This window comes from Diadema setosum, chromosome 8 (genome assembly GCF_964275005.1).
Source record: "Diadema setosum chromosome 8, eeDiaSeto1, whole genome shotgun sequence".
NCBI classification, from domain to species: Eukaryota; Metazoa; Echinodermata; class Echinoidea; order Diadematoida; family Diadematidae; genus Diadema; species Diadema setosum.
In genome coordinates, this window is record NC_092692.1 from 12,698,812 (window position 1) to 12,720,636 (window position 21,825).

Consider the following 21,825-nt stretch of genomic DNA (forward strand, 5'->3'; position numbering starts at 1 on the left):
TTCCTACCAAATCTCATTTCAAATATTACATTTTTTTTTTCCTGTGATACAACTGCAAAAATCCGATGCGATACAAATATATATATTAACATACGGTAAAGCCAAAAAATGTTTGCAAAAAATCAATGTATACAAATATATATCAACATACGGTAAAGCCAAAATGTTTGCGTGCATTTTAATTTTGCTAATTTCACGAGAGCCAAGATTCACAAAATTAAAATGCATGACAAAGTTCTTCTACATTATATGCATTGAATGCCAGTGGCAATTCACAAAAATGTCATGCTGCAAAAAGGACTGTCGGCTCCAATCTGTGAAAATTTCATGCCGTGAAAATATCTTGCTTTAATGTACATGGATGAAACTATTTGTTTTGAAATCATTGTATCATTGGAAAAGAGAGGCCCACGTAAAGGACAAGCTTGCAGAGATAATGTGAGCTACTCAATAAATTTGACTTAGAAAACTAAGGCACAGCATTGTCTAAGAATAGCAATAAATGCATTTCTTCTCCATTCCTCACCACCCTGACAGAATTCACCGCTTCCCCCTCCCTCCCCACCCCCCCCCCCAAAAAAAATGAAATACGCAGAAATGATATGAAATCAACAGGTCACATCAGCCATGATTGTCATGGAGAACAGTCTGAATTACCATATTTAGACACGGCACAATAATGTACACCGGAGTATTTTGCAACTTTTAAAAATGGGATATCAGAACCGTCAAGAAATCAGGAAAGGGAGGTATAAGTGATGCTAGTTTTACTTAAATTTCAACAAATATTTATTTTCTGTCTCATTTGCTTAGTGGAAGACAGCTGTTCAGGATGAAATAATTTCTCATGACAAATGAGCATCACTTAATACTGAGTACAGAAATTTAATGTTTTCCCCGACTTTCAAAACCATGACAAGTCAGTATCACATGCCAGCCAACGAAAATAAAGTTCCTAGGTTTGAAGAAGTGTGTATTATAGTAAAGAGGTAGATGTAATGTGGATAAACATATGCCTGATGGGTGCTATATCAGAACATCAAAAGGTGACCGACATGATATTTACTGTATGAACTATTATATTGCCTCCCACAATATAAATGCCTTAGTTTGTATTAAAAGTCGAAATTTGTGAGATATTACACTAGCAAATGTACAACATGTACAGCCACATATATCATCCCCCATCCCCCCCCCCCAAAAAAAAAAATCAATATCTACTGCTTTACTTCAGATCATACTCTAATTGTATAATACATAAAAACTGACAGGATTTTGGTGACAATCTTGGGTTGGTAAAAATGTCTCATTCATGTTTGACCACACATGCATTGGAGGTTAAAGCATGATTTTCTTTCTCTGCAGAAATCAATAACAAAACAAAAACTTTGCAACTATTCCACTGATTGCTAAAGTGCCATGGATCCATTTTGGAAGATTCCCTATACCTACATGTACAACTCTAATCTTTTCATCAGATGCTACTGACTTAAAGAACGATATGAGACCATTATCTGATCAGAAGAATAAAATTGTCCATGTCTGACACAAGAGATAACTCGCGTCATGAATTCTGGCTAAAGCAAATTATGCATATGGTATTTTGACAATGAAAAGTGTGACTGCTACAGAAAGTCACGTATCAATGTTTGGAAATTGAGAGTCTAGAGGTGAAGTGAAGGAGAAATGCATGAAATGATTACCTGGTACATACAGTTTGTTAACTCAGAGTGTAGCAAACTGACACCATGAGCATAAAACACACTTTTCATTGGCAGTCTTTTCTCTCTCTCTCTCTCTCTCTCTCTCTCTCTCTCATATATACACACATACAAACATAATCAAATCACTCACTGTTGTACATCATATAACATTATATGGCATACTTTGCAACCTTACCATTTTTAACGGATTTCACAAGCCAACTGATGTGTGTGTACATATATATATATATACCAATTCGAGAAATATTATACTCACAAAACGTACTGCATAAATAGTACACCATATATCCACATATTACTAATAGAGGGCTCCTGTCTGTCCACATAATAGTATATCACAAAGAGTGTTGGTGGCCTCTTATGACCTTATAGTATTTTCATTACCACTCTGTCATATTGAATAACATTATCGATCTCCCTAGATAGGTACAAAAAGAAATCATCCTTCACCAAGAAAGATGAATTTCACATTATTATTATTATCATTATTTTTTTTTTTACAAAGTGAACACATTTCTTGTGATGGGATAAATTCAAAATATTATTCGTGCATTTTTCTCTTTGATCTGATATCACATCTAAAAATGATTAAAATGGGAACATTTTCCACAAAGGAAATTTCCCACATTTTCAGTGATTCCCATCCATCCTTTTGTCAGACCTCAAGTATTGGGGGGTGACATCATGGGGGGGGGGATATATCAAAACTAACAGCAACTGCACTTGTCAATAAATACTTTATATGTGCTTAAAGGGTTTATTTGTCTGATTCCATAAATCCCTACTTGACAAAATATCAGTAACCTTTTGTTTTAATTCTAAAAAATCCATAACACAATATTTTCGCCACATAAAGCAGTACTGGTACTTCCTGGTAAACAAAAAACTCTACCAGCAATGTCCACTTCAGGAAGGAAAAGTAACCTCTTTAATTCCTGCTTCTCCTTAATGCACAGCGAGAGCTGTGAGTTTCATGAATTATACACATGAGGAGATTATCATAATCAGAATCATTACTTTACGGGAACTTGGACATCCTGGACGTACATGCACTATTGTATGCCCTCTTCAACTATTCCCAACGGTGACCGTGAAGTAGCACATTATGATGGAGTGCGTCCTGTGAAGTTTGGCGCTGCCTGGATATCATCAAAATGTACGCGTGCTGCAATGTGGTATCTCGGAGCCCGACTATCATAGGAACGTGTCTTGGGGTTTGTTTGAGGAAATGCTGATCAGCGCTTTTGCATGCTCATTTTGAAGTCTTGACTGTGTACTATGAAGGTCTTATCTCTAACGTGAAGTCATGTGTCAAAGATGAATCTCCTTCAAATAGCTTTTGATACTTAGATTTAAGCTCCTTTGCAAGATAAAGCTGTTTCACTAACACATCAGGGCAAAACATGAAGCATTCATTTGATATGATAGAGATACTACACAAAACCTGTGCACTCATTTCAAATAATTGGCCAGACACAGGCAAATTGTAAATATCATACATTGGATTAAAAAAAAAAAACTTATTTGAAAAGAAAAATATAGACACAATGTATCAAGTAAACTTTTATTCACAAAGTAAAATGTAGATAACATGTATAAAACAAAACTTTACTTTCCCATTTTTTTTTGTCACATGTTTTTAAGTAAAAGGAAGGCTTTGTCCAGCATATTTTGAAGAAAAACTTATCTAAAATCTGTTCTGAACTACAGACAATGTAGAAAATACAAGTCATCACACTATTGATGGACTAACTTGACAATCCTGTAGTGTGCTTTGTGCATACTTGAACTGAGTTGATGAGTTTAGGTTTAGGCACGATGGATACACTTATGAATGCTTGTTGTTAAGTATGCAAGCAACCACTGGACTGACCACTGGGAAGCCCTCTGCGAGACTGGAGATTGAAAATAGAGTGTCATGCCTCAGGCACTACCCCTGCTGCCAATGAGACTTGAATCGCAGACCTCAAGTTTGAGGCTCTGTGGTCTCTTGATGTACCACCTGAGCTTCTAAGAAAGTGAAAAGGATGTACTCATAAATGTGAAATAAGGAATGAAAACAATTTACAACTTCGTACAAAACATCTGTGGCATTACCAGCTGGAGGTACAGTATAAGTATTGTCACATGACCTTTGGAATTTCAACAGAAACCACAGCTGAGTCAACCTGTAATTGTCTCGGACATAGCAGAACCATCCATTTTCTGTGCTGACAATGACACTTGATTTGTCTTTCCAATGATGAACAAGGCAAGTATACTTTATCCGCCATTTCCCCTACCTTTCTCTTTCCCTCGATCTCCCCATTTCCCTCCCCCCCCCTTGTACTCTATTTGCATAATTATGTATACTAGGTACACATAGTGCTATTCTTGTATACTTGTTTCAGACTACTCATCACTAAATCATACCTCATAATCTGTAATAGGACTACAATCACCCATAAAAATTCATGTTTTCACAGAAATATATGTCATATGCACAAAAAACAACAACAAACAAACAAAACAAAATTAAAAACTATTTGTGATGTGTATTGAATCAGTGACGTCAAAAAAATTGGCGTGACGTGCTTCAGCACAAATTGTTGTCACCTCATACACATTTGTTGGTAGTCATGCTATGATGTCAAAAGGAGTATCTCTCCCACAAAACAAATGACATCACGCCAAGAAAAGAGCATGACGTGCAATCCAGAGTCTCCACGGAGCACTTTTCTCTAAGCATGACTCCCGATACCCTTTGACATTCAGACCCAAAATAGACAGGGGAGGTGAAACAACCACCCCCCCCCCCCCCCACATACACACACCTTCAATTCTGCATGTTATTTGTTGTGCTTTGGTGTATAAAGAACACCACATCGAAGATTACCCCCGACATCAACACGCCTGAAAAAAAAAAAGCAACCGCGGCAACGGCAGCAACAACATCAGCACCAACAACTTTGCCTGGCTGCATGATGGAGGCAGCAGCTAGTTTTTTGGGCATTGCTTATTCACGGCCATGTGTTTGCTGGAGATTGGCTTAGTTTGAATATAGATTGCATCTGCCTGCCTCGCAGTATCTCAGCCATCATGCGCGTTGGCTCTTTTGGTGCTCGTAGCCTGACATTATACCCCGTTCCTCTGGAGGATGGGACGACTAGTTAATCATTCTCTGCCACTCCTTGTTCCACCAGAGAGAGGGATGACATCAACGATGCCTAGACACCCTTTGACCTGCTTTCTTTAAAAAGAATTTCCTTTGCATCTACTCCTATAATCGACAAGAAAACCATCAGACGATCAGGTCATTATCTGCGCAAGAAGACAGGAGTGGTACTATTGGTGGCAAATGTTGAATGTCACGACAGTGCACGGCCGTGAAACTACCTCTAACTACTCAGAGAAGGGGCAGAAGGTGAAACTGTTAAAGGGATTGTACAGTTTTGGTTGAGACCTAATTTCAGGTTTCTAACATTCTTTTTTTTGGTGAGATAATGAGAAACCTCTTACGAAATATGAAAGAGCATGTAATTCTATGAGGAATTCAACGTTTACTTGATGAAAATTGGTTTTGAAATGGTCGATAAATCCCAAAAAGAGCGAATCTATTAAAGTGTGGGACCCACACTTTATTACTATCGCTTTGTTTTTGGATGTTTCAGTCATTCCAAACCCGATTTTCATCAAATAAACTTTGAATTCCTCTTAAAATGGTATGCTCTGTACTAGATCATGAGTGTTCTCTTGGTATCTCGCAAGAAGTTTAAAGCCAAATTCTCATCTCCACCAATACTGTACCATCCCTTTAATAGAAGATGAGATGGATAGGATTTCTATTACACAAACAGTGTAAAATCCATAATCTAGGTGCTTTTGTGTGATGCTTGAAGGGGAATAATACACTTATGAATATGTGCATTGAGTGAATGCAGCAGTATCAGCAGAACACATCTATGAAAGTTTGATGAAAATCGGATAATCTGTTCAAAAGTGATGTATTTCTAAAGTTTTGGTGCAACCATTGCGGAATGAAAAGACTACTACAGTTCATGACTTCACAAAAGGAAAATGATATAAAGATAACCTAAGGAGAATTCCACAAAATATTTTAAGAATATTTAAGAATCAAAGCCTTTCTTGAAATTAGCAATATGAAACATTCCTAGAACTAACCCACTCATTTTTAATTCAATTTCCTCCATCTAGTCCGGTCAGATGATATTGGAAGTATGGAGAAATGTCAGAAAACACAAGATGGACTTAAAGGGATACATAGTTTTGGTTGAGATGGGGCTTCAGGTTTCCAGTCTTATTTTCTTTGTGAGATATTGACAAATCTCTTATGAAAAATGAAAGAGCAATTCAAGGAGTTCAAAGTTTATTTGATGAAAATTGGTTTTGAAATGGCCGAATTACTTGAAACAAACATGTCCTCGTAAAAGGGGGGACCCGTCTTTAATTAGGACCACTTTGTTTTACTTTGGTTTTGGATATCTCAGCCATTTCAAGAAAGGGATGTTACAGTATTGGTAGAGATGAGAATTGGGCTTTTAACTTTTTGCAAGATACCAAGAAAACACTTATGGTATAGTACAGAGCATACCATTTTAAGAGGAATTCAAAGTTTATTTGATGAAAATCGGGTTTGGAACGACTGAAATATCCAAAAACATAGTAAAACAAAGCGATCGTAATAAAGTGTGCGTCCCACACTTTATTTGAATCACTCTTTTTTGCATATATCTCAGCCATTTCAAAACCAATTTTCATCAAATAAACATTGAATTCCTCATAGAATTACGTGCTCTTTCATATTTCATAAGAGGTTTCTCATTATCTCACCAAAAAATGTTAGAAACCTGAAATTTGGTCTCAACCAAAACTATACGATCCCTTTAAACCAATTTTCATCAAATAAATTTTGAATCAATCTTAGAATTGTATGCTCTTTAACATTTTATATTTAGTGGTTTCTAATTATCACACAAAAAGTTAAGATCTGAAGCCCTATCTCTACCAAAAATACAACCAACCAGAAATCCTGCTGACACTAAACCCATTCACACTTCCACAGGGTGAACACCAATTCACAATGAAATACCGCAGTATTTGAAATACCACAACATTTTGCATGTTTGTTTTTTTTTTGTAATATAAACACAAATACACACTTGGTCAGGTAAATGCCTCATGAAATACATTGAGAAATACTGTGGTATGTAGGGTGGTAATTCAAACTTGGTGTGAAACTAAGCATGCACGCTTTGAGTGTGAACTGTGCAACAAAATTCCACCCACGACATTGCGGTGTATTTCTCACATGATCTGACACACTTCCTGTCTTCTCCCCATAGAATATATGCCTATGTACAGTTCTTAAATCGAAGAGGTAGAAATACCACTGTATTTCATGTATGAGGATGGTACCAACTGAAATACAACAGTTACTGTATTTAATTACCATTGATAGTAATTTTGCCAATGAGAACAATGACAACAAGCTACTATGGTGGTATTTGATAGTAATTCCAATGTGAATGAAAACAAATTATTGTATGTTTGCAAACATATTGCCGGTCAGAATGAAAGGGGTAAGCCGCAATTCCATACCAAGCTCAAGTTGGTTCTATTTAAGAGGTGCAGCATTAGACAAGGATAGGGGCAGAAGTTTCAGCAAAATTGAACTCTACATGAGAAAGTTATGGGATCTCGTTTCACGTAGTGGTTTATAGGCCTACAACAGTAGTAGTAGTACCAACTACATTACACAAATGAAGTGAAAACGTCATATAGCCTCATCAGTTCCCTCCTTACACGCTTTTTTTTTTTATTTCTTCACTTGATTCACATATTTTAATTTTTCTCCTGAGAAAAAAAAATATTAAGACCTGTTCTTGGTTTATAATTAGAGTATAAAAACAATACTTTGTGCGTCTTTTGTCTGTGCCCAAATACTTGAGAGAAAAAAAGAAAGAAAAATTTTGTGTGCAAAAACAAGTGGAGAGCTGATCAGCATCCACATCACAAAGTTGCCAATGCAAACCTTTACAATTCACCTTTTCTACATGTGTCTGCTTCCCCCCTCCCACAGTTTTCTCTGATCTCCTTCCTTGATTTATCTTTCTTCATACAAAGTAACATGACACTGAGATGGAATTTCCCTTTTGATTGTAGCCTCAGTTATCTTGAAGGAGAAGCAATAGCTGTCAGATCTTCGCTGATGGTGGCACTACTTCTTGTATACTGTAAAAACTGTTATTTTTGCATGGGCTTAATTTTCATGAATTTTGTTGGGCCGTAAATTACAGGCAAAAATATCCTGAACAGACAGGCAACAGTGCCTTACAATTCTGAATCTGAATCTGCATGATGCAACTCTTGCATACGTGTACATGAGGGTTTTGAGATATTCAAGATGGCCATTCAAATTGTTGCCAAAATCTGAAATTCCTACATACATGTATTTCCCTGTGTATAGTGAAAAATGGACACAACAACATTGGAGTTTCACTGTATTTCAAGGCTGCTGAATTCGAATCTGGATGATGCAACTTTTGCATTCTTCAGGATTCTGAGATATTCAAAATGGCCTAAAAATATTTAGATTCTTATAAATTTCCATTGTCATGAAAAGCTGAAAAGATTTGATGGTTTTACAATATTTTGAGGGTTCTGAATCAAAATATGGATATGGCAAAAATTGCTATATTTTTTATAATATTAGGTATTTCAGCTTATTGCATAAATTTAGAGAATAAATTCATGGGATTACCCTATTTTGAGGGTGCTAGATCTGAATCTCTTTGGCTGCGTTTATCATCTTTCCCCTGTTTGAAATGGCTTCCAAAAGCCGTTTCCAAAGCCCTTTAGAAACGGCTTCCAAAATAATTGCGTTTATCAATTAACTCATCGCAAACACGAAACAGGCCTTGTCACTGCGCAGCTGCATTGCACATTTTGACCCGAGGAGAAGGGGTCATATTCGTAACCGCAGTACAAAGCCGTTTCAAAACAGCTTTGCGTTTATCTCGCTTCAAAGGGCTTCTAGAAACAGGTTTCTGGAAACCTGTTTTGGAAACCTGTTTTGGAAATCGCAAATTTGCGGTTTTCAAAAAGGCTTTCCAAACCCCATAATCAAAACAGCTTTGCGTTTATCATCTCGTAAAAATTCCCTGAAAGCCGTTTGGAAAACCTTTTTCTGCCGAGAAAAAGAGTTGTCTGATAAACACACCCTTTGATGCAACTCTTGTATTTTGATGCAACTCTTGTATCAAAGACGATTTTTTTCATATCCAAGATGGCTACCAAAAATTGGAATTCCAATCCAAGTATTTCCTTATAGATGGTGAATAAATCAATGCAAGATGATGATGTTGCCCTTTTTGAGGGTGCTGAATCTGAATTTGGTTTATGCAACTCTTGAATCCTTGACAATTTGGAGACATTCGTGATTTTTACAGTCCATTTTGGCGGCCAACATTTGCATCAACAGTTGCATCAACCAGTTTCCGATACAGCACCAGCAAAATAGGGTAAAACCATCAATTTGTTTTCAATTCATTCACATTATAAAAGGCAATGATTAAAGACTAATTTGTCCGCAATGTCTTGAAGATGCTCCTGAGACCCTGTGGAGACCTATGGCGACCTATCAGCAGCAATGTGGAGACATTGCAGAGACGTCTCTGTGGCTGTGAAGATGTCTCGGAGACGTCAACAGCAACGCCATGGCGATATCCCCATGACTTCCGAGGGAACGGGTTGCCACCATGATGGTTTGGAGATACCTTGGACGTTGCCCTGGAGTCGCCTTCTTGGTACGAGCTCAAGCCATTTTTGGTCTTCTGAGTCGTACGAGCCGCAGCGACATCTCCTCCAGTGGGATAGGCCCTCGATCAGCAAATCCACACTTGGCAAGAAAACTGAACGGAATGCTTGCTTCTTGTTTTTGGTTTTGTTTTCTCCCCCATTAATGTCCATTGCATGGTATGCATTCCCTAAAGAACCAAGATAGAGAGAGGAAGAATAATTGTATGGCATTGGATCTCCCATTGGTCCCTTTTGATCCCCATTTAAGGAATCACCTCAAGGCGCGAGGATGTAAAAGAGGGGTAATTCATCAGAAACGCAGACTCCTAGCCGGTGGGTGCACTCGCTCCCTTCCTCCCTGTGTCAGTCCTTGGGCAATACACTTTATCTTCTCCTCTCCGTTGGCCTCCGCAGGATAATTCCCAGCGACATCGCTGCACTCCAGAATGATTTAGAGGTAACGGGCATCATTTACGCATCTTTCCAGAGGCCCTTGAAACGGAGCATCCAGTTTTGTATTGGTGTGTAGTTTCGAATAATGATTCTATTCTTGACAGCATTGGAATGAATTTGAATGTTACATGTATTCCCCTATTTACACCTGATTTGCTAACTTTTTCTATCAATGTGTTTAAAAACAACAGCAAACCCAGTCCATCGTGTTTCCTCAAAGTGCTATAATTATTGTCATCACAAGCTAATTATCAAAATCATACTTTGCTGCTAAGAAGCTATAATGTCTTAGGATACAATAATCCTTCCTTTTGTTATGTTTTGCTGTTATTCCACTATCCAGTATTTAGAGGGTACAGTCAAACCTACCGTAGCAGCCACCTGCCATATACAGCCTCTGACAAAAAAATCCTCCCCCCCCCCCCCCGCCCTCGAGAAAAGCAACACTTAAGACTCCTGTGCATAGTGGCCACCAATTTTGTTTCCCATAGTAGATTTTGACCTGTGTATAGTGGACACAGACCCATGCCGAGACGCTGGAAAGGCAGTAATGCAGCATGTTTTTCTCCTTTGTGAGGAAAATTGGAAAATCCATAAAAAAAGTTATGAACTTTTAAAGTGTCTGTGCAGTCACTGCTGGATAAGAAGACTACTTCAGTGCATGTTGTCACATGCGTAGAACGATGTAAGGAAAATATCATAATCCAAAAATACCTTATCATACTTGACAAGCCTAATGGCACATCACATATTGTGTATCTGTCCCTATGCACTCAAGAAAAGGACACACTGAAATCTTTAGAATAATTATTGCGATTGCAATGACACCTAGTTTCATGTTTGCTAAAATATCTATTTCTGTTCCTTAATTTTAAAAAGCTTTTAATTGCTTCATTATCTTAAAATAATATTCATTTGGCGACATGTTTAAGAAGATTCATGGAAGATTCTGTTTTTCTCTCTCTCAAATTGGCAGCCTTGACTGACTGCTACTACCTTTAATACTGTCACAAAGGGTCTTCCTAGTATGAACTAAGACCAGAGTTGACTTCCAAGGGTCGATAACCATCACTGCTCCGCCCACATACTCTGGTGTGGGATGTCATATTATTTGCTTTACTTATTCAGGGCCCTGTTGCATAAAAACATGCAATCAAATGCAAGTCAGAAGATCAAAATAAGTCAGGTATCAGCCAATCAGAACCGAGTATTCAGACTTATGTTTGACTTTCTGACTAATATTTGATCTGAACTTTTATGCAACAGGGCCCAGGATGAATACCAGGTATCTCTTTTCTGACAATAAATGTTGGTGTTTTTCTTTTTCTAAACCAAAGTGCCAAGAGTAAGGTCAATCAAGGGTATAAGAGAGGGATAATCATTAGAGCCCCAAGAAGAAGGCCATCGAAAAGAAATATGATCGTTTTATCTCACAGCAGCATCTTCAAAGTTGTTTCCCTCATTTGATTATGTCCGCAACCCCCAATATTAGCCTATTAAAATGGCCAAGCAGTAAGCTTTTTGCTACTTTTGCACAGGAACCAATCAGCAGCTGCCTGGGCAGTACTGCTGGCTTTTCAAGCATTGCACTGTCACCAGCACAAAGTTTAAAGGACAAGTTCACCTTCATAAACATAAGGATTGAGAGAATGCAGCAATATTAGTAGAACACATCAGTGAAAGTTTGAGGAAAATTGGACAATTGATGCAAAAGTTATGAATTTTTAAAAATTTTGTGTTGGAACCGCTGGATGAGGAGACTACTACAGCTTGTGAGTCATATGCGTACATCAGTATAAAGATAATGTAAAGAAAATTTAACATATTTTCACTTTTTTCCAAATAATAAAAGAGCACTTGACTTGCCTCTTTCTAAAAGGCAGGGGAAATAATATTACCCCTAACATATGTCAGTAACGAGTCAAGGGAATGTGTACTTTTTTCAAAAGATGAAATTCTGTGAAATTCTCTTTATATTTTCCTTATTATTTGTTGTACGCATGTGACATCTAAGTTATTCATACACTGCAGTAGTCTTCTCATCCAGCAGTTACTGCACAAAAACTTCAAAAATTCATAACTTTTGAACGGAATGTCCGATTTTCCTCAAATTTTCAATGATGTGTTCTACTAATATTGCTACATTCTCTCAATCCTTATGTTTATGAAGGTGAACTTGTCCTTTAAAATCCTGGTGATGCTTGCCCATTCTCACACATGGTGCAAGACCAGTATGCCTACTGGCCATCCGTAGATGCCATGCATATCACTGGCCAGCCACTGGCCAATTTTAATTCAAAATCGGCTGTTGGCCAGAAGGAGACCACGAGTGGGTCATTAGTCTGTCACTGTCCTGACATGTTATGGAGAATCTCTCCCAATTTCTCCCAAAATTGCCCTAAAATCCACCTGGCATCACTGGGCTGATAAAACCACCAAACTTTTCCAAAGAATTGTCTTGTGAGTCCTAAGCTCTTACACCACCTGGACAGGCTACAAATTGGTCAGTTGCTGCTCTTAATTTTACCGTAATATGACCATAGCCTTTAGCAGTATCACTCATATCTGAATTTTCCAGAGAAACATATTCCCCCACAAGATTGAATTATAAAACCAAAGCTCATTGTCTTCATAAGAGATATCCTCTTCTGTTTGAAAACAAATACAACTGAAACATCAAAATTACAACTCAAATTGTGTTTCAGTTGCTACTACGTAACAGATAAAGAGTATCATCATGAGACTGAATCATTTCCTTCGATCAGTTTTGTTCAAATTCATCATTTTTTTTTTTTGCAACAGGTCCCTTGTGACTTTTCAAAAGGGCAAGCATAATCATTGGGTACTGACTGACTGCATAAAGATGGACTCTCGACGCTGTGCAGATTGACTTATCACACGGACACACTTCTGCAGACCCATGAACTTTTCAGCATGCTCCAAAGAAAATAAGACCATGCCTCTCCTCTGGGTATGAGGTGGGTGTATTCAATGTGCTATACTGCAATCTTCAAATTAATCACCACAGTTCTTGTTGGATTGGGGATTCTATTTGTTCACTGAAATGCTTAACTGGCATGTGTCTGATATGATTCCTCGAATCTCGTCTATCCCCAGTGCAGCTGAACTTTGTAAAAAATGGATGTCTTCGATTTTGTCAGGTTCTTTGCACAATAAAGAAAAAAAAAAAGAGGAAGTGGTATCTTGACCTTTTCTCAGAGGGCGGTGTCTCAACATCCCTCATAGGGCCATACAGGACAATGAGCATACCCCCTCAAGATTCGGAACACTGGCGCTTGTCGAGGAGCCACTGGTGATGGAGCTAGGACTACGTGATAGAACTTTGTCATGAAATTTCCATGCAGGATTAATTGCTCTGTGTATGACCTTTTCCCCAAAATAATCTACGCCACACATCCTCCTCAGATCCACTATTTTGTCTTCCTCCCGGAGGCGCTGTGAGAGTTATGGGTAAGTGCGTGGGGAGAAAGCTTTCGCCTGACCGTTGCGAGTCAAATCCTCCAGAGCTTGTGTATGTGCGATAAGAGATGACACATGGATATGTGAGGTAAACTGATGTAAACTGATGTCTTTGTTTTACCGCTGAGGACCAGGATCACCTCAACTTCTGAAAACTAAATCCCTCTACCTCCCTCTTAGGATGGGGTAAATTTGAAATAGAAGAGAACCTTTCAGTGACTCTAAACATCAGATATGCACAAATAAGCATACCATGTGATTGTTTCTGCACATTAGCTCTTCAGGGATTTATTTTTAATTTCAGATAATTTCACAAAGTTGTAGTGACCACACATGACTCTATCCACAACATCTAAGAGCCCGTTTACACCGACTTTTGGGCCGGCCCAGGGCTGGCCCACGGCCGGCCTAAAAGTCGGTGTAAACGCACGCTGGCTCAAATGCAGTACCAAATTTGGACCCGCATTTGGACAAGCTCCGGAGGTTGTATCGGGCCGGCCTTGGGCCGACCTATTCTCAGTGTAAACGCACGCTGGCCCAAATGCGGTACCAAATGCGAGTCCCGCTTCCTTTCCGCAGCGATCGTGACGTAATTGCATAATGTTATGAGTGCTCATATCGTGCATGCTGTCTTGTCTTGTCTTGTCTTGTCTTGAAGGAGCGGAGAATTCTGTCCTGCAATGTCTCACAATGTTTCATCTCTGTATTTTTTTTCCTCACTTCAGAAAATTTGTGCATAGGTAAGGATGGTGAGAAACTGTGAAATTGATTTTTGTTGGGTAGTGGCGGTGATGTGACGTTATTCTTTGTGATTTGAATTATCCCAAAATCCATGCTCTGTGTCGGACAAAATAGTCATTACATCCCCAGGTATTCAGTTCACAGAATTGCATACGTACACAATACACATTTCCCGCGGGCACGCTCCAATGAAATCATTGTTCATATGCACAGCGCCGCTACCGTCAGAATATTTATATATAGGGCGGCCCAAAGTACCGCAATTTGGGCCGGCCCTGGGCCGGCCTAAAAGTGGTCAGGAGGTGTAAACGGGGTCTAAATGCACCACATATATTCTAGATTCCCACACCCACTTGCTAGTCTGAGAGAATCACATCTTGTGACACTTCTGGACTGTTGCAGCGAAAGTACTTACTAGCAAAAAAATAAAAATACACTAGTATTCTTTTAAATATTAAACACTCCCAGACAGATACAGACATACAGAAGCATTGATTTCACACTCTCTGTCTCAAAGAGTGCCAAAATTTGATTACCAGTCTGGGAAGTTAATTACTCTAAGCACCAAAGTGGCCGACATCAAACAGAGTCCTTGTCGCTTTCCCTACATTCTAATCTATGTCAGGCATGAGACAACAGGCTGCTGAATATCACATCAAGGGGGAGACAGAATTCACATCCTTCTGCTTTGAAAGCAGGGAATAATTTTCCTGGTATCGCATAGCAATTTGCTATTCATTTTGGTATGACTGCTATACAAAATGTAATTTGCATAGCAGTTTCATTACATAGACTTGTATACCATTTTGTTGAAAATGTATGTCCATCGACAAAAATTGCTACTAAGTATTCAATTTCGAGAAAGAAAATTATTCCCTGGAAAGCAATGCAAGAATTTTCAGATTGCAGAGGTAAGCTATGGCAAAAGTTGTGAAAAGATATAATTGGTTGGCCTAAAACTTTGTACATTTTTTCTTTCTCTCTCTTTTTTTTAAAAATCATGATTTTGTTTAACTATCAGACCTACAACTCACTGATTTCAAAGTTAATTCAGGGCTTTCATTCATTCTTTCACAATGTTTCATGAGTGGAATTGACAAAAAAAAGATGACTCAAAGTCCCAAAACAAAACAGGTCATTACAAACTTTTGGAAACAGTAATTTAGGATTATTCTGCCATAAAACAGTCAAACCCAAACTCTACATCAGCTGAGTTGACCCAAAATAAGGCACACTTTTGGGTTTCATTATGCAGAATCATATTCATCTATTAATTCAATCAATTCAATTCAATCATAGTTTATTTCCAATCATCGAAAATCAAAAAAAAAAAACATAGTACAGAGTATACATGTGATGAAATATTGTTCAAACGTTTGCAAAAGATTCATGTAATATATATATGAGACAAATTATAGAACAACATATAACATGTACAATATTTAGGAAAACACTGTATAAATACTTCGTGGGAGAGCGGAAAATAAATTCGATTATGGAAAATAGTGATCCACTAAAAAGCATAGCTTGTCGGACGTGGATCGCTATTAGTTCATCATCTGTAATCCATCTGTCTATCTTTCCATTTATCCCTCTATCTATCTATCTATCTATCTAAGTTTCTGTCTATCTAAGCATCTATCTATCTATATATCTATCACATCTCTAACAATATACAAAAACATAATATGTGTTAACGTAATATGTATATATCATACATATATGACTCATATTTTGCTGCCTGCTCTTGTCATGCAAAAGTAATGCAGTGTGGCTTAAAATGACGGCATTTTTTTTGGCACTGAAGGGGAAATTTGATGGATGGGGTACATGTAGAGTGAGCTTTCAATAGCTAATCAATTAGTAATGAATTCACCAAGATACGTTTCAGATTACTATGGGTACCTGAAGTAGGAGGCATCCTGGAGTATTAAAAAGGAGGAGGAAGGAAGAGGAGGAGAAGAGAGCAGAGAAAGCAAGAGCTAAAGAGATAACTAATAAAGGTGATATTGGAGAACAATTGTTCGGTGTTCAGTCTAAAGTAAAAATATTGCGACTAAAAACCTAATTTCACGTGGTCACATCCAAAAAATAGCGAGAATTCTTGGCCCTAATTTGGGCTCAAAGTATTTACATACATATATATAGGACTGCTTACATTGCATTCCCCAAAACGTGTTATTTTGGGTTGCGGCAGACCACCACCCAAATATTGAAATTTTCACAATGAGAACTGAAATAACTCATTACTTTGCGAGATTTGGGTCACAATCCAAATCGCAATACTTTGTTCTTCTTTTTTTTCAAAAATAAGTGAAGCTGTGAAGAGAGAACAGCGATCGCAAAAAATGTTGAAATTTTATATCCCAACAATGCACCACACATGTCACTACTTGCAATTTTTACCAGCTGCAGCGCACCACAGTATATTGAATTGGTCCCATGACATAGACTAGTACGCATACCATTCATAACATCCACAGGTCAGCTCTTTGCAAATGATAGCGATCCAAAAAGTTTCAGAAATTCTGACGGTGGAATGCCCAATCAAAGATTTCAAAATTTTTGCAATGGTAGCGGCACTATAGTTGGGAAGAAATTTATCTCTAATTGACATTTTGGCTTTTTCTTACCTGAAGAAAAAATCAATCACATCATAAGAAAACATGAAGGAGGTACACTAGTTACACTTAGTGGTCATAAGTAACAGAGAAGTAAAATGAGCAAGAAATCCTCTTACTATCCAAAGCTATTACTGTAAAATATGATATTTTCGTGGCATGAAATTTTCGCGAATTGGAGCTGACGGCCTTTTTCGCAGCATGAAATTTTCGCGAGTGGCCTCTAACATTCAATGCATACAGTGTAGACAAGAACTTTTATGGGCATTTCAATTTCACGAATCTTTGCTCTCGCAAAATTTACGAAATCAAAATGCCCGCAAACATTCCACGTTTTACAGTAGTTAGACATTCATGATTAATATAGCAAAGTTCAGATTTTTTTTAATCTTAATTTTTTTTTTTTAATTGGAAAGCTAAAAATAAGGAAAACTCATCGGAGTGGTTTGGAGTTTTCAAGGATTATATAAAAGAGATATGATACAAAGTGGGAGAAAGATAAAGTATGAGAATCAGAAGAGGTGACATGGCAGAAGGGGGAATGGGTTAAAATGAAAAGCTCAGAAAGAGAGAGAGAATGAGGGACCTTGGGAGTATCAACAAAACTTTGTACTAATAGGAAGAAAGATTTAAAGGGATGGTACAGTATTGGTGGAGATGAGAATTGGGCTTTAAACTTTTTATGAGATACCAAGAAAACACTTAAATGATAAAGTACAGCGCGTACCATTTTAAGAGGAATTCAAAGTTTATTTGATGAAAATCGGGTTTGGAATGACTGAAACATCCAAAAACAAAGTAAAACAAAGCGATCGTAATAAAGTGTGGGTCCCACACTTTATTAGAACCGCCCTGTTTTGGATATCTCAGCCATTTCAAAACCAATCTTCATCAAATAAACGTTGAATTCGTTGTGGAATTACATGCTCTTTCATATTTCATAAGAGGTTTCTCATTATCTCACAAAAAAATGTTAGAAACCTGAAATTAGGTCTCAACCAAAACTGTATGATCCCTTTAAAAATCACCAAAAAAGGGGAAGAGCATTAAAAAAAAAGATGAACACAGTGATAGGAAGAAGGAGAGAGAGAAGGACAGACTGACTGACAAACAAATAGAGATAGAAGCAAACAAGTGATAGAACTACACAGAGGAAAGGAGCAGAAAGGAAAGGAAATTATAATAGATCTGCATAGAAATAGAGAAGATATAAAAAGAGAAAGAGAATGAGATAGAGAAAGGGGGAACAGGAAAAGGTGCGAAGTGATAAAGGTAAAGAATCTTGTGCACTTGGCATCTCGTTCATCAATAGTCGATGCCCCTGACACCCCCTGTGACGCAGTGAAAGAGATCCCTCCAAGAATGGGGTCAATGCCTGTTAAATAAGGCACGACCTCCAATTTGACACCCTCCTTCTCCATGAATGGACTGGGACTAAGGAAGAGGAGATAGCTGATACGGCAGCTCATTGCTCATCCCCGAATCTCGATTTATCTAGTCAGATTGGATTCCGAGTAGGAGTCGATATCGCTTCTGCATTGCAACTGGTGTTGCCTAGTTACAAGTATGTATTGGTAGCCATGGCAACCAAGAAATGGGAGGCATGACCTAAAATCTTCGCTTCTGTTTTGGCCCTGACTCTGGTCATTGTTCAAGGGAAACACCTTCTAACATTCAACTTGCATTTAATCGTACAGCAGAATGTTCAAAGAGAATACAGTTGAACCTCTCGTATCCGGACAAGTCGGGACCGCGGCTCATCCGGATAAGGGATTTGGCCGGATACGGGAGACTCAATGCTTTATACATGTACATATACATACACATGTACTGATGTAGCCCATTGTAGTACCACATGTAGTAATGTGTATACTGCAACCTTTTCATTGTTACACTCAGTAACAGACCCCAAAATAGAGGTGTATGTTAATGTTGGAAGTAATATGTAATTTATGTGTGTTTGTGTAGGAGTTCTCAAGGAGTTGGGAATCCCCCTTTCCTCCCGTAATTATAAAAAAAAAAAAAAAAAAAAAAAAAAAATCACGGCGAGATTGCGTCCGTATAATAGAGAGATCCGGATAAAGGGAGGCCGGATAAGAGAGGTTCAACTGTACTCTGTAGCAATATTAACCCGTTGAGGACGGGCTGATTTTGCTACAACACACATTTCCAATATGTTAGGCACTTGCCCAAGTACACTTGCGATTCATCCTCAACGGGTTCACAGAATGCAACAGTGAAAGTCTAAGAAGAATCAGACTATCTATTCAAAAGTTATGAATTTTTAAAGTTTTGGTACTGCTATTGCTGGATAAAACTACATCTTGTGACATCATGTATGGACAACCATGTAAAAAAAATACACAGAAAATTCAACATATTTTCACTTTTCTAACGTAACAAAAGAGCACCTGACTTACCTCTTTCAGAAGGCAATGGGAATAATATTACCCCTAACATACATTTACATACATACTTGTATGTGTACTTTTCACTGAAAAAAACAAACAAACAAAACTTTGTGGAATTCTCTTCACAGGACCGGTGCTACAATTTTCTAAGTGAGGGAGCCAACTTTATAGGAACAGGGATGTCAATTCTTTTTCAGGATGGGGGGGGGGGGGGGTAACCTTTTGTTGCCCCTTGTCTACCAAAATTGTGTATTTTACAGAGATTCAAGCACAGAATAGGCTGACAGACATTTGATATGAAACATGCAAAGATTCCTATGCATCTTAACACACCACATCCCACACTAGCATTCGTACAGTTGCACAAGGACTGCCCCAAGGTCATTCAGGTGCTAAAAGATGATAGAGAATATAAGACATCTTTAAGAAACAGAGTGACTGAAGTTTCATCGAAATTGAACTGACTGTAGAAAAATATTCATTTTCGTCCTCAGAATTCATGATACCAACAATAAAGTAATGCATACCCCAGTCACATAAATAAGAATGTTTTCATCTCATCAAATGGAAGAAACATCCATGAAAAGTAATCTAAGAGAAAAGCAGGGATGCAGAAGAAATTACAGGGAGTTTTTTTTTTTTTTTTTTTTTTTTGTCCCCAACAGTGCCTTAAGAGTCCGTAGTTCCCAATTACATTTCAGCATGACATACGCATAATTGATTCTTGGAAGCAGGAAGCCTCTGTGGGCTTGGCACACCGTTTCTGGAGAGAATGAAGGTCCCCCGTAACCATAGTGACGGATCTCCTGCTAAGTGGCAGCACTTCCTTGTATCAGGATAACTTCAAGAAAGGGCAGAGGTGGGGGTGGGGTGTGGGGGAGAAGGAGAGCTATGGAAAGATAGGCAGAGTGTGAGAGAAATATATAGAGAGAGACAGATTGTTAGAGGGACAGCCGAAGGGATGAAAGAGGCAGGGAAATAGATGGACAGATAAGAGCAGAGAGGAGGAGGAGAGAGAGATATGGATAAAAAGATAGATAGAGAGACAGAAAGGCAGAGGAGAGACTGATAAAGAGACAGACAGATGCAGAAAGATGAATAAAAGCAGAAGGAAGGAGAGATGGGCAGAACGGGGACCTGATTTTCACTCTTTCATAGTGGAGGTTATTTCAGGTGAAAGAAAGTGCTTGCTGGTGGTGTGACATCGTAGGGCTTTAATACATGGTAAGATCATGAATGCGGGATCACCGGGGAACATGTGCACTTTTCTGGAGCAATCAGTGCCCTCGTATGCTGCTGATTTTCTACTTTTCCTTCTCCCCCTCTCTCTCTTGCTCTCTCCCTCTCTCTCCAACTCTGTCTCTTCTCTTCTTGCTTAATGATCCAGAGCCGGCGCTGTTGATGATGAGCTTAGATTTAGGATGCAACACCAAACTCCCACCTAGCTTGCAGACTCCACACAGACGATGCACCTCACACTAATAAATTTCCGGGTAGAATCAGAATGTACATGATTCAGCTCACGAAGATCGAGAATCATTTTAACCCTTTAGTTAGAACTTGAGAGTTTGAGGCCCTAATCTACATAGTAATATGAGGGTATGAATAATTGGAGGCACTTAATGTCTTAATAACTCATAAATAAACATGTGGTACATCATTAAACTTCATTCCGGGTAACATAATCCCATGTATACAGATGGAGCAGAATTTATTCTACTCTTTCCCTTCACTCTACTTTCTTTGTACATTTATATGTCTCATCTGTTCCTGCTCAGTTCATCAACTCCTTTACAGTACAGGAAGAGCTGATATGATTGTTAATGTGAAATGTCTTTAAAATCAATGAGTCTTTGTTTATCAAAATTGATGACAATCTGCACACTTTACCACTGCAGATTAGAGCAACTCAAAGATTTCCTGAGCAGACTAACTTTGAAGGCGATTTTATTGAAATGCTAATTTCCTAGACCAATCAACATGGTCTCATAAAATCATCAATATCTCTGCAACTGAGTACTTGAGTCATGTTATGTATGAAATTAAAGCAGATAGGTACAGGAATAACGTTACGTCATTTTCAGAAAATCGACCTCCCTCTACTTTTCAATCTTTTTGTTGTAGCGGGTCACGTATACACACACATAGCGAGGCATATATTTCTCAATCCTCTGCCCCCACTTTATATTCCTTTGTTAAATGTACACTGTATCTTTCTGGGCGCATCTCTCTAGGTATATATTTCTATATTCACTGTCACAACCTCTGGACATTGAGTTCAAAAGGGTAAGTTGTGAGTCTTCATTTGCCTCTTAGTCATTGCAAAGAGTCCACCTGCAATTACATCAGAGAAAGAGGAAGATCCTTGAAGTGTCCTCTACATTGACAAAGAATGAAAATAAATTCATCTTCAGCTCAACCTGCCATGATACATTACACAACTCATTCTACAACCAGGGGTGGATCAAGGAATTCCGTAAAGAGGGAGCGCCTTTACAAAATCAAGGGGAGGGGGGGGGGCGCACACACCCCTCCCCCATTTTTTATTTCTTTTGTTTCAACAAAATAAAGGGGGGGGGGGGCTGCACCCAGTGCAAC

General features: G+C 38.3%; 1 protein-coding gene across 1 annotated transcript in view; it reads right to left on the reverse strand.

The window, feature by feature from the left end:
* LOC140231904 (rhomboid-related protein 3-like) overlaps positions 1 to 21,825 on the reverse strand; it is an 87,974-nt gene that overhangs the window by 13,788 nt on the left and 52,361 nt on the right. The window lies entirely within an intron of this gene.